Source organism: Desmodus rotundus, chromosome 5 (assembly GCF_022682495.2).
Source record: "Desmodus rotundus isolate HL8 chromosome 5, HLdesRot8A.1, whole genome shotgun sequence".
NCBI lineage: Eukaryota > Metazoa > Chordata > Mammalia > Chiroptera > Phyllostomidae > Desmodus > Desmodus rotundus.
The window spans coordinates 8539085-8551929 of record NC_071391.1 but is presented as its reverse complement, the minus strand read 5'-3'; positions in this window follow the sequence as shown (position 1 = coordinate 8551929).

Genomic DNA, 12845 nt, shown 5'->3' with positions numbered 1-12845 from the left:
AAGCAGCAAGACAAAAGGACACAGTTACCTACAAAGGAGTTCCCTTAAGACTGTCAGCTGAATTCTCAAAAGAGACCTTACAGGCAAGAAGGGGGTGGAGAAAAGTATTCCAAGTCATGAAAGGCAAGGACCTACATCCAAGATTGCTCTATCCAGCAAAGCTATCATTTAGAATTGAGGGGCAGATAAAGTGCTTCTCAGGTGAGGTCAAGTTAAAGGAGCTCATCATCACCAAACCCTTATTATATGAAATGTTAAAGGGATTTATCTAAGAAAAAGAAGACAAAAAATATGAACAGTAAGAATGACAGCAAACTCACAGTTATTAACAACCACACCTAAAACAAAAACAAAAGCAAACTAAGCAAACAACTAGAACAGGAACAGAACTAGAAAAAAGGAGATCACATGGAGGGTTATCAACAGGGGAGTGGGAGGGGGAGAGGGGGGAAAGGTACAGAGAATAAGTAGCATACATGGTAGGTAGAAAATTGACAGGGGGAAGGTAAGAATAATGTAGGAAATGTAGAAGCCAAAGAACTTATATGTATGACCCATGGACATGAACTATAGGGGGGGAGTGTGGGTGGGAGGGGGTGGGCAGGATGGAGTTGAGTGAAGGGGCGGAAATGGGACAACTGTAATAGCATAATCAATAAAATATATTTTTAAAAATAATAAATTAAACCCTAAATAAAAAGGAGACAGGAATTTCAAGTGGGTTTTAGCAAAGAAGTCCTCCCTAGGGCAGCCACATGTGGGGACATCATGTGCACATACTCATGTGCTTACCTGCATGGGCTTAGGAGTTAGAGGAATAAATGTCCATACAACCCAAGCTTCATTCTTCCAATCATTCACTCGGTGAATAAATATGAACTGAGCATTTGATTACATTCAAGCCTCTTCATGGCAGGAGAAGGATGAACATGCGTGAACACACAAAGTACTTGATTTCAAGGCACCTCTGCCTCACAAGGTAGAACAACATGCAAGCACCTTCCTGTAACACAAAGCAAAATCTGGGGATGTGTAGAGACAACAGAGGGGAAATGATTTATTTCTGGCAGTGATGGGGAAAGCAGAGAACAAGCCTCACTGAGGAATCAACATTTGTTGGCACATTAAAGAAAATGGCATTTTTACTGATACTGTTGTTCTTGTTATTTTAAAGATTTCTGTGGGGTTTTGAAAGGCTTGGGTTTTTTGTATTTGTTTTAGTGCAATATGAAACTGTAGTGTTGGGAACTCTTGATCCTTTGGAGACAGTGAGTCATCCACTGACATGATCAGGTTTTTGACACAGTTACCACCAAAGCAGTAGTCCTCAAGAGCAAACATTGTCTTAAGATATCTTCCAAAGTTATGAGGCTAGTATATCTTTATTTACAAAAGGATAGGGTCTAACTCAAAGAGAAAAGGCTATGTCTATAAATTCTAGATTTGCACGCATTAATACAAATATTGTTATTCATGATGGGCAATTGGCTTCCAAAATATTACATGGCAGCAGGTTATAGCAATAATCTCTAAAGTCCAGGTGCCATCTAATTTCCCTTTGCTGCAGAAGCTTGGCAATGGCTTCTGGGCGGAGGGGGACTAATAAACAGAACATGATTTTACTCTTGTAAATAGTTTTAGGCTCTGACTCTTCTAAAGAGTCTCCTCTAAATGGCTTGCTGTTCAGGGTTCTGTTCCCTTCTGCACCCACATCTTCTCTGACAAGGACCCTTTGGCTTCTCATCACTCATAGTAGCATTATTTACAATAGCCAAAGTGCTGGAAACAGCCTAAGTGCCCATCCGTAAATGAGTGAATAAAAAAACTGTGGTACATTTACACATGGAATACTACACAGCAGAAAGAAAGAAGGAATACCTAGCCTTTTACAGCTTGGATGGAACTAGAAAGTATGCTAAATGAAATAAACCAGGCAGTGAAAGATGAATACCATATCATATGATCTCACCTATAAGTATAACCTAATTTAAAAACAAACAAACAAGTGAGCAAAAAGAACCAGAGACATGGAAATAAAGAACAAACTGACATTGACCAGAAGGGAGAGGGGAGGATGATAATGGGGGAAAGAAGGGAAAGGGTCAAGGAACATGTATAAAGGACCCATGGACAAGGACAACAGGGGGGGGAGATAGAATGTGGAATGGAAGGTGGGAGGGCAGGGGAGAGTAGTGGGGGATAAATGGGGGCAAGTATAATTGAGCAACAATAAAAAAAATTCTTAATAAAATAAAAATAAAAAGATATAGCTGAGGTTCCAATGTCTCCTGTGGGTTTTCTAGAACTGAGCAGGGCTTAGTTCACAGACAACAAAGGTGGAAGATTGAGCAGGTAATATTTTGGTTTCAGACCAGCCCTTCACCTATCTGTTTTGTAAGCTGATATGTTTGTACACCGGGCTTCCCAAAAGGGGCTGGCCTGTTTACACCACTCTTGGAGGGCTAGATGGTCAGAGTGAGTCTGGCCCTTTTGCCATTTTCTTCTTTTTTTAAAATATTTTATTTAGTTTTTTTAGAGAGGGACAGGAAGGTAAAAAGAGTAGGAGAGGAACATCTATGTGTAAGAAACATCAATATGTGTTGCCACGTACATAACCCCAAATAGTGTCCTGGCCAACAAACCAGTCATGTGCCCTGGCTGTAAATCCAACCAGTGACCCTTCAGTTTGCAGGCTGATGCCAAACCCACTGAATAACACCATCCAGGGCTCCTTTTTCTTCTTTAGTGTTGCCTCTCATTGCCCCATCCCATCCATACCTCCTCAGGCTACAGATCGCTTTCCTCCACCTTGATCCTCCACTCTGTTCTCAGAGCTTCCTTCCTGACTTGTCTGACCTGTGAGTTAATACACACACACTCCACATCTGTCCCACCTCCTACAACGGGATAGTGTGGATCACCTCAGAGAAAGCATCTTGAAACACACTTTATGCTTCTCCAAAGAGGTGACACCTGCCGCCTACATTGCTGAAATCAACAGGGGGCTTGTTGGAACAGACTCCCTTTCCTATCCTATTAGCGACATTATTTGCCCTGTGTGCTAGACCCCTCATCCCAAGGGACTCCTTCACCAACTGGGGTGACAGATCACTGCCGTCTGTGGGCAATAAATTGTGCTTGCTCTGCACTTTTCCACAAGCCATCCATTGCACACCTCCATTCACTCCCTCCCCTCCAGAACCTTGACACATGAAAACTGGATGGGACCTGGGAGATCTATAGATAGATGGAGACATACAGGTGGAAAGGGAAGATATTTTTCCCAAGTTTGTCAACACAGCCGGGAGCACAGGCAAGACCAGAACCAGAACTCCAGAAGACCAGTCCAGGGCTCCTTGCAGAAGCAGAGACACCTGGTGGGAAAGCATGTGATTTAGTTCAGAAGACAGTGTCTCTACCACCTTAGCAACCACCACTCTCACCCCAGGTTTCTCCCACATCCTGACACCCTATTCCAGTGGCAATACTGCTGTCACCAACATCACCAAAGCCCTCTTGTTGCCAAGCTCAATGGTTGTGTTTTCATACTTACCTTTTTTGACCTTTTCAGGATTTGACCCAACACCATCAAAAACACTGTCTCCTGGTTCTGCCACAGCCTCTTTCCAACCTGATATTTTCTGACTATGAAATTAATGTTATTCTGGCAGATGGAATACCAGCTGTCTCAGTGATTTGGTTTTTGATCTCTGATACCAATGAGTTGAGCGCCTTTTTATGTATTCTTTGGCTATTTAATTTTCCCTTTTTTTCCAAAGTCAATTAATTTCTTTTGCCTATTTTTCTATTGGGTTGCTTGTCTTTTCTATTTGATTCTTCGGGATTGATAGTCTATTATGCATTTTTTCCCTTTTTTCTTTTTATTCATGTGTTGCAAATATCTTCCTTCAATATTTTGTTTTCTCCTTTTACTTTCTTCATGGTATCTTTTGATGAACAAAATATCTTACTTTTAATGAGGTCTAGTATGTTTGAAATCTTATGATTTGTGCTTTTTGTGTTGTGCTTAAGAAACATTTATCTGAGCCCTGGCTGGTGTAGCTCAGTGGATTGAGTGCCAGCCTGCAAACCAAAGTCACCGGCTCTATACCCAGTAAGGTCACATGCTGGGTTGGGGTCCAGGTTCCCAGTTTGGAGCCCATGAGAGGCAACCACACATTGATGTTTCTCTCCCTGTCTTCCTCCCTCCCTTCCACTCTATCTAAATTTAAATAAATAAAATCTGTTTTTAAAAATTAAAACATTAAAAATATATATATTTCCCTGAGTTTCTGCGAGAATCACTGTAGAAAGGACAGCAATGCATAGCAAAGCAGTTCAGCAAAGTGCTGCACTCCAGGGTCAGTAGGAAGATGAGCCTGGATTACAAAAGAGGCTACCAATGCCCAAGAGAACTTCTCGGAATCAAGTGGCTCTTACAGGGGCCTGTAGAAGCCTCCATGGACCCACGTAGATTGAAGATTTAATCTACAGAAAGAGGACCGTATCCTGACCCTGGGTTATACACACTGGGAGTACCACTCCTAGTGAGCAAAAAAGACAGTCACCCCTTCACAGACAGCCACGTTTCAGCTATTGCCTTGGCACCCAAAGCACAAGCAGAGTGGAAAGATGGGAGGGGGCCCATCCCCCTTCAACCATCCCGCTAAGCCATTGGAGCCAAAAGACTGGCCCACCCTAAGGTAGGGCAGTAGGCAAACTTTGACTCGCATATGATATTGAAAGCTTAAAATGACCACTCTGAGCCTTAAGAGCCTACGTGAGAATCTTTTAACAACAGTACTGAAACATTATAATGCGAGAACCATCCCCCCACCTCCACTCACCACAAGAACTAAAACACCACAATTCCATTGCACGAGCCTGAGTGCCCTTCCCCAGGCCTCTGGTCCTGCCTTCCCACAGTGCTGACCGTTCTCAGCTCTCTTGTGTGCCTAGCCCGATAGGTACACCTAATGAACTGGAATGCATTGGCAAAATTGCTAGTGCTCTGTGTGAGCTCACACAAATAGGTGCGCCTAAAATATTGGAATGCCTTGGCAAGCTTAACTAATACCCTGTGATAGCTAACATTACATTTTCTAGCACGTGAATTCCTGGGGGGGGCGGGTCACCTTGGGAGTCCCCAACAGTCCCACCAGGCCTGCTCTTCATTTCATGCGCGAGGAGTTCCAGAGTTCTCTCTGCTGCGCACCAGTTCACATTCTGCTCATGTTCTGACTCATTCATTCCTGTTTTAATGCCATTTACACTTTACTGCCCCCACTGATCCCAGATGCTCTGCACAGTTGAAAACGTCAATGAGTCTGTGGAGATTTACAAACTTCCTTTACCATTTTCCCATAAGACGTGCCTTTTTTCTTTACCAGGTCAAGGAAGTTTTCAGTCATTATTTCTTCAATAGGTTCTCAATCTCTTGCTCTGTTCTCTTCTATTGCCTCTTTGATGCAGTTCCAAGGGTGCCTTAAACTATCCTCATTTTTTTAAATTCTTTTTTCATTTTGCTGCTCTGATTGTTTTTTCTACCTTGTCTCCAAACTGCTTATTTGATCAACTGCTTCATCTAACCTACTGTTTGTTCCTTCCAGTGTATTCTTCATTTCAGCTATTGTATTCTTCATTTCTGACTGGTTCTTTTTTATGGTTTATGTATCTTCTTTCATATCATTAAACACTCTTATAACCATTATATTGAACTCTGTATCTGGTCAATTGCTTGCCTCCATTTCATTTAGCTCTTTTTCTAGAGGTTCCTCTGTTCTTTCATTTGGGGCCTGTTTCTTTCTCTCCCCATTTTGGCTGCCTCTTTGTGTTTGTTCCTATGTATTATGTAGATCTGCTATGACTCCCAGACTTTGTGAAGTTGTCTTATGTAGTAGGTGCCCTGTGGCATGCAGTGGTGCAGTCCCCTTGTTCACCTGACCTGGGTGCTCCAGGAATGTTCTTTTTTAAAGTTATGTGAGACCAATTGTTGTAATTGAGTTTTGATCGCTATTGGCATGTTCGTGCATGGTATCAAAACTCGGGCTGGCTGACTGTGAGGCTCAGCCCTGACCACAGCATGTAGATGATGTACTTGTCTGGACCACACGAAGTGGAATTTGCCTCAGCCAGGGTTGGTGCATTTCAATATGCTGATTGTGAGGCATATTAGAGTCTGTGCTGATGTTGTCTGAAGCTGGCCACTGGGGATGTTTGTTCTGGGTCTCTAGGCAGAGACTCTGCTGCAGGCCAATGTCAGAAGCTGACTTTGACTGGGTAACTGTTGCAGATCCCGGCCAGCAGAGTCTGTGTGTTGTGGCTGAAGCGAGAACAAATGCACAGACTATAGCAGTCCTGTGGAGAAAAAGGGACGGTGTGGTGCTCTCTCAAGATGAGAGTCCTATGGCCATTCTCTCAAGGGGAGAGTGCCCCAACCCTTGCCTGGACAGGCTTTTATTGTTTTTCTCAGGTCTTACATCAAAGAAGGATTTATTATCTATTACGTCGAATGTTATTGTCTACATTCTAGGTACAATTAAGAAAACAAAAATAACAAATGCAGAAGGGAAAGGCGGTGAGCCAACTACACTCCATCCTTGGGAAAGTTCACACAGGCTTTGGAAAGTACCTTGAAGACAGGCAATAAACATCTACTGTTTCAGACCAGGGCGAGGGAGTTCTAGCAAGAGCAGGCCAAAACAATCTGGATGCATTCTCTGGGCCTGGTTCCCCTGGGAAAACCGGTTTGAGGGTCTGGCTCCTGCCTACCACTTCACTCCTGTCAGCTTTTGACACAGGGCTGAGTCACATTCCCCAGTTTGAAACAAACCGGTTCCCTACAGGTAACCTGTTTGAAACTACAAGTCATCCACAGTTTGTGGCTTCCACTGCTGGACCTGGGTGCATATGGGTGGACCAGTCTGTACACCAAAGCTGACTTTTACCAGCACCAGGCACGGGACTAGTCAGTAGAAGTCCCAAGGCACCTCAGGATTCACCTCTGCCTGCCTCCACCTGCTGGCTGACAGGCTCCATCACTGAAAGGGCCTGTGGCTGTATTTGTCAGCAGGGCACAGGTCCACAGTGTGGGTGAAAACAAGTCCAGAGGGTAAGTCTTGCTATTCTCCAGACTGTTGCCACATACACGGATGTGCTCCACCCAAGAATCGTGGCTTCTGTGGCATGACAGAGTGACTTGGCACAGGGCTCCTGGCAGCTGACCTTGTAGCTCCCACCCCAGAGCCAAAAGCCCCAGATTCTCCTAACACAACATTAGTTTGCTCAGTCCTCCCTCCACTGGAGCATAGGGTGAATGGCTGAGCAAATTTTGTTTGTTGGCCCTATAACAGAGTGCCTGTGCCTCTAGTGGACTCTGACTTCTCCCTGGTGGACAGAAACCCCACTGCTTTTCACAGCCAGGTGTCACGTGGGCATCTCTTCCCAGCTCCAATGCTCTCGGCTGTGGGGACCTGCTTGGGGTTTAGACTGCACGGTTTTCAGGGGGAATCCCCCACAACTGATATATCCCTTCAGGACCTCAGCAACCCCCCATGAAAGCTGGGCCAGTCTTTTTTCCATCTCCACCCTTCCTACCAGGCTCGATGTGACTTCTTCTCTAAATCTTTGCTTTAAAAGTTCTCTTCAGCTAATCTTCAGTTGATTATTCAGGATGATTGTTCCATAATTTAGTTGTAATTCAAGTTTTATCCTGGGAAAAGGTAAATGTAACTTCTACCTGCTCCACCCCCCACCGTGGATCTCTCATCTTTTTTTTTCAATTTTTTTTGCACAGATGTCACCTGGTTTTCTTCTTTTAAATCCAAACTAATATTATAAAAATGTCCAGGCATCTATTATGTCTTCTAACATATGTAGGCATGAAATTTTATACAAAGAAAATTTTATATACTTTACATATTATATGTACTCATACATGTAATGTTGCCCTTTATGTGACAGTGAAGGCATTACTCTGGGCTGGAAGACAATAGGATGGTCCTGGTTTTGCCACTAACCAGCTGGAGGTGGCAAGAAAGTCACTGCCTTTCTGTGCATGGCAGTTACATCATGTACAAAGTGAGAGGGCTAGACCAAATAATTTCTGAGTTTTCTTCCAAATATATCACTGAAAAGTTTAATATAAAGTCACACAATGGATTATCGACTCTACTTTCAAATTGCATGCTATTCTTTTGAACTATTTAGGGATGATTTTTTGAGTTGCATGTACAGTTCTCGATCTTCTGTACATGCCCTTTCTAAGGATTTATCTAAGAGCTGGTGGGCAGTCCTTGACTTCAGAGAAGAATTGTTCCTCACATTAGTTATGCCAACATCCCCCCCCTCCATAAGGTAAACATTGTTTCCCAGCTATGGGTGCATCATTCCAGAAATGTTAGGTTATGAGGAATTCAGTACGGGATTAAGAAAAACAGATGGCCAGTGATAAATAGTCCCAAGGACGTAAGGGCAGCACAGGGGATGAAGCCAATATCACTGTAACAACTATGTATGGTGCCAGGGGGGTACTTCACTTATCATGGTGATCATGTCATGTGGTATATAAGTGTATAGTCATGATGTTGTACACCCTAAACTAATATAATACTATGTGCCAACTATAACCGCAAAATGAGTTTTTCACAAGTATTCGAGAAATAGAGACTGAGCTGTTAGAAGCCTCAGGAGCATCTGGATTCTGAGAACCACAGAGCGTCTACCAGTAGGGGCTTCTTGTGCATAAACGCAAAGAAAGGAGGGAAGCATTCCAAATTAAGACCATTTGGGGGGACTAACAAGATGAGAGAGAATCACTTCTTGTCCTTAAGAATTTGAAAAATTGAATTGGTCACATAACCCAGTATTTGAAATTTAATTTCATGTAATAAAGCTGCATTCTATAACAAAAAAATATGCTGCAGTCATCTGTATATGTTTGCTTTTTAAAAAAAATCTCATCTTTTTAATTCCTAATTGTTACCATATTGTCAATTTGCAGGCTCTTGTTCTTTACGTTATAAGCAGAGAACCTGGGACCATCACAATGTTAAAATGTCCTTTTTCTCATTAAAATTTGTTAGACAATAAAAAGGTTTTTAAATCCCAAGCCCTGTGTAAACTTTTATTCCTTACAGGATTTACACATTTTTTATATTTTGCAAGTGTAATGTTTACTTTTAAACTGCAGATTTATTTTTTAGATTTTCAGTTGGGAAATATTCCAAGTACAAAATCGTTACAAGATTCTAACCAAAAATTTTTTAACCTATTTACCATATTTGTACAAATTACAGAGTGTAATTCATTATGTGGCCGTCTTTGTAAACAGTGACTACAGAGCCTATATTTTACTTTTTTAATTATATTTTATTGATTATGCTATTATAGTTCTCCTGATCTGTCTCCCTTTGCCCCCCTCTACCCAGAACCCCACACTCCCTCAGGCAATCTCCCCACCGTTGTTCATGTCCATGAGTCAAGTATATAGGTTCTGTGGCTACTCCATTTCCTATACTGCACTTTACATCCCTATGGCTATTCTGTAACTACCTATTTGTGCTTCTTAATACCTTCACTTCTTCACCCATTCTCCTTTTCCCACCTCTCATCTGGCAACCTCTGGTAACTAGCTTTTTCCCTCTTGCTTTTAAGAGTCTCTTTATCATTAACCTTTGGCCTTTTATAATGATGTGTCTTGGAGTGGGCCTCTTTGCATCCATCATAATTGGGACTCTCTGTGCTTCCTAGACTTGCATGTCTATTTCCTTTACCAAATTATGGAAGTTTTCTTTCACTATTTTTTCAGATAGATTTCTAATTTCTTGCTCTTTCTCTTCTCCTTCTGGCACCCCTATGAGACGAATGTTGGACCTTTTAAAGTTGTCCCACAGGCTGCTTCACTATCCTTTTTTTTAGGATTTTCTTTTCTTCTTGCTGTCCTGATTGGTTGTTTTATCCTTCCTTATGTTGCAAATCATTGATCTGATTTTTGGCTTAATCCACTTCACTGTTGTTTCCCTGTAAAGTGTTCTTTATTTCAATTAGTGTATGCTTCATTTCTGACTGGGTCTTTTTTATGCTGCTGAGGTCCTCACCTGGTTATTTGAGCATCCTTATAAACAGTGTTTTGAACTCTGCATCTGATAGATTGCTTATCTCCATTTGGTTTTGCTCTTTTTCTGGAATTTTGATCTGTTCTTTCATTTAGGCCATTTTTCCTTGTCTCCTTGTTTTGGCAGCCTCCCTGAGTTTGTCTGTATGTATTAGGTAGAGCTGCTTTGACTCCAAGTCTTGGTACTGTGGACTAATGTAGTAGGTGTCCGGTACAGCCTCCCCTATCACCCAAGCGGAGTACTCAAGGTGCACCCTATGTGGGTTGAATACACCCTCCTCTTGTAGTTGAGCCTGGGTTGAATACACCCTCCTCTTGTAGTTGAGCCTGGGTTGCTGCTGGCGGATCAATGGGAGAGGTTGACCCAGGCCCGTCATCTGCAAGGACTGTCTGTGACCACTGACCACCAACCTCCACCCTCCGTGGAGGATCAGCTCTGCCAGGACAGGGTGGTGGTGCTCCAACGTGGTCTGTAGTGGTCCACTGGGTGCTCTGGCCCTGGAATTCCTCCAATGGTGCAAGCCAAGGTCAGCCCCCACCTGTGTTTTGCCTGGGACATGCTTCCTGAGCTGTAAAGCAATCTGAGATGGCTGCTACTTGTGGTGGGCTTGGAGACTCCTGGGTAAAGCCAAGCTGTGACTCTAATCTGTCTGCCACTAGAGCTCCCTGAAGCCAGCTGTTGCTTGTTTGATAGGATTTAGGAGCCAAGACCAGCCATTCTTATGGAAAAGCATTTTGGATGGGCCTGTACTTTGAGTGGGGTAGAGCCTCCTTGGATCCCCAAGGTGGGTCACACAGTGTTAGCCCAGTTGATGGTGTCTCAGATATGGCACCAGACTAATGGCTCTGTAGGGGAGGGCTCAGCAAAGAGACAATGGCCTCTGCTTGCCCCAATGCCAGACACTTCAGTCTCTCCCTGTATTAAAATGGTGCCCTTCAGGCTGCCATCCAGGTGCTGGAGCTCAGAGGGAGTGAGTCTGACTAGATGAGTCCATGTGAGGTTCCCCAAGAGGAACTGCTTAGGGCTCCAGCAGCCTCTTCCACTGATTCAATCCCCACTGGTTTTCACAGCCAGAAATTGTGGGGACTTATCTTCCTGGGATAGGAGGCCTGGTGTGGGTCTGGGACTCCTCAATCCCAAGATATCCCACCCCAATTTTTTTCCACCTGGGTGTGGAGTGAGCCCTTTCCACATCTGGGCCCCTCCAACCTATCTGGATGGATGTGGTTTCTTCAATTCGGTAGTTGTCAGACTTCCATCCAACTCAATTTCTGACATTCCTGAGTGATGCTTGTTCAATATTTTAGTTATAATTTTGATGTGGTTGTAAAAAAGGTGAGCCATGTCTGCCTATGTCTCCATCTTGACCAGAAACCAAGCCTATATTTTAATTTTATCCCAGCATGGAGACTTTTTAATATAATTTTTATCATTGTTTCTTCTTAGGAGTTTTTGAAAGCCTTTATATTTGCACATATGAGCTAAATAGTGTCTTGAAACCTATCAAAACTAAGCAGCACTGCTCTGAGAGATTTTACAACCTTTATGTTTTCATACTCTCCAAGGATGGACTATCCATCCAATTCAAAGGACACCTTCTGAAGAAAAGGTTTCCTTCTACATCCCACATAAGCCCTTCTTAATCTTAGAACTAGAAGTTAGAATTAGAAACTTTTGCGTGTATCTGGAAGACAGGAGAAGCTAGACATTCAATGTGAGGATCCAAGAATTTGAACAGATTTACCTGTGTGCATGTTGCAGGTCCTGCATATATAAGGCTTTGCATCAAAAAGATTGCCATCCCTACTGACTTCCTAGTATCTTCATGGGTTCCCACACCCAGCTCTTGATTCACAAGGACTTTTTTTAAGAGGGAAAATAACTTGCTCTGTTTATGGAAAAATAATAAATTAGCAAAAAACTTATTGTGCTTTCCACAAGTCTGTTGGTCTTCCATGCTTTCTTGAGTTTATCTTTCTTTTGTCTTTATAAGAGAATTAAAAGGAATAAGGTTAGTGGGGTTTCCCAATAAGATCTGCAAATGTTCAATAAAATTAAAAAATGAAAATGATTTTTAAAAATTTCTGTTTATGAAAGGCAACTTTCCTTTCAGTAGGGGGAGAATTCCATAGGACTAAAAACATAAGTGTTTCTTAACCTTGGGCATAAGTGTTAATCATTATTTTTCAAAAAATGTACACAAGTTTTCTATTCCTCAACGCAATTTTTTGTGGCACAAAAAATATTCTTGGCCGTTATGGTAGAGGAAAAAAATGTTCATTATAAACTACATTGGAGATTATAGGCACTCCTGTTTATCCGAAGAGAAAGTGGGAAAATGTATCCATTCAATAAGTAAAATCGTCCTTGCATCCCAGGGATGAATCCCGCTGGATCGTGATGTATGGCCTTTTTAAAGTTATCCTGGATGTGGTTTGCCAATATTTTGTTGAGGATTTTAGTGTCTATCTTCATCAGCAATATTGGCCTGTAGTTTTCTTTCTTTGTTGTGTCTTCATCTTGTTTTGGGATTAGGATGTTGCTGACCTCATAAAAAGAGTTTGGGAGTTTTCCCTCTTCTTGGATTTTTTGGAATAGTCTGTGAAGGATAGGGGTTAGCTAGCTCTTCCTTAAGTGTTTTGTAAAATTCTCCTGTGAAACCATCTGGTCCAGGGCTTTAGTGTGCCAGGAGTTTTTTGATTGCTGCTTCATTTTCACCAGCTGTTATCG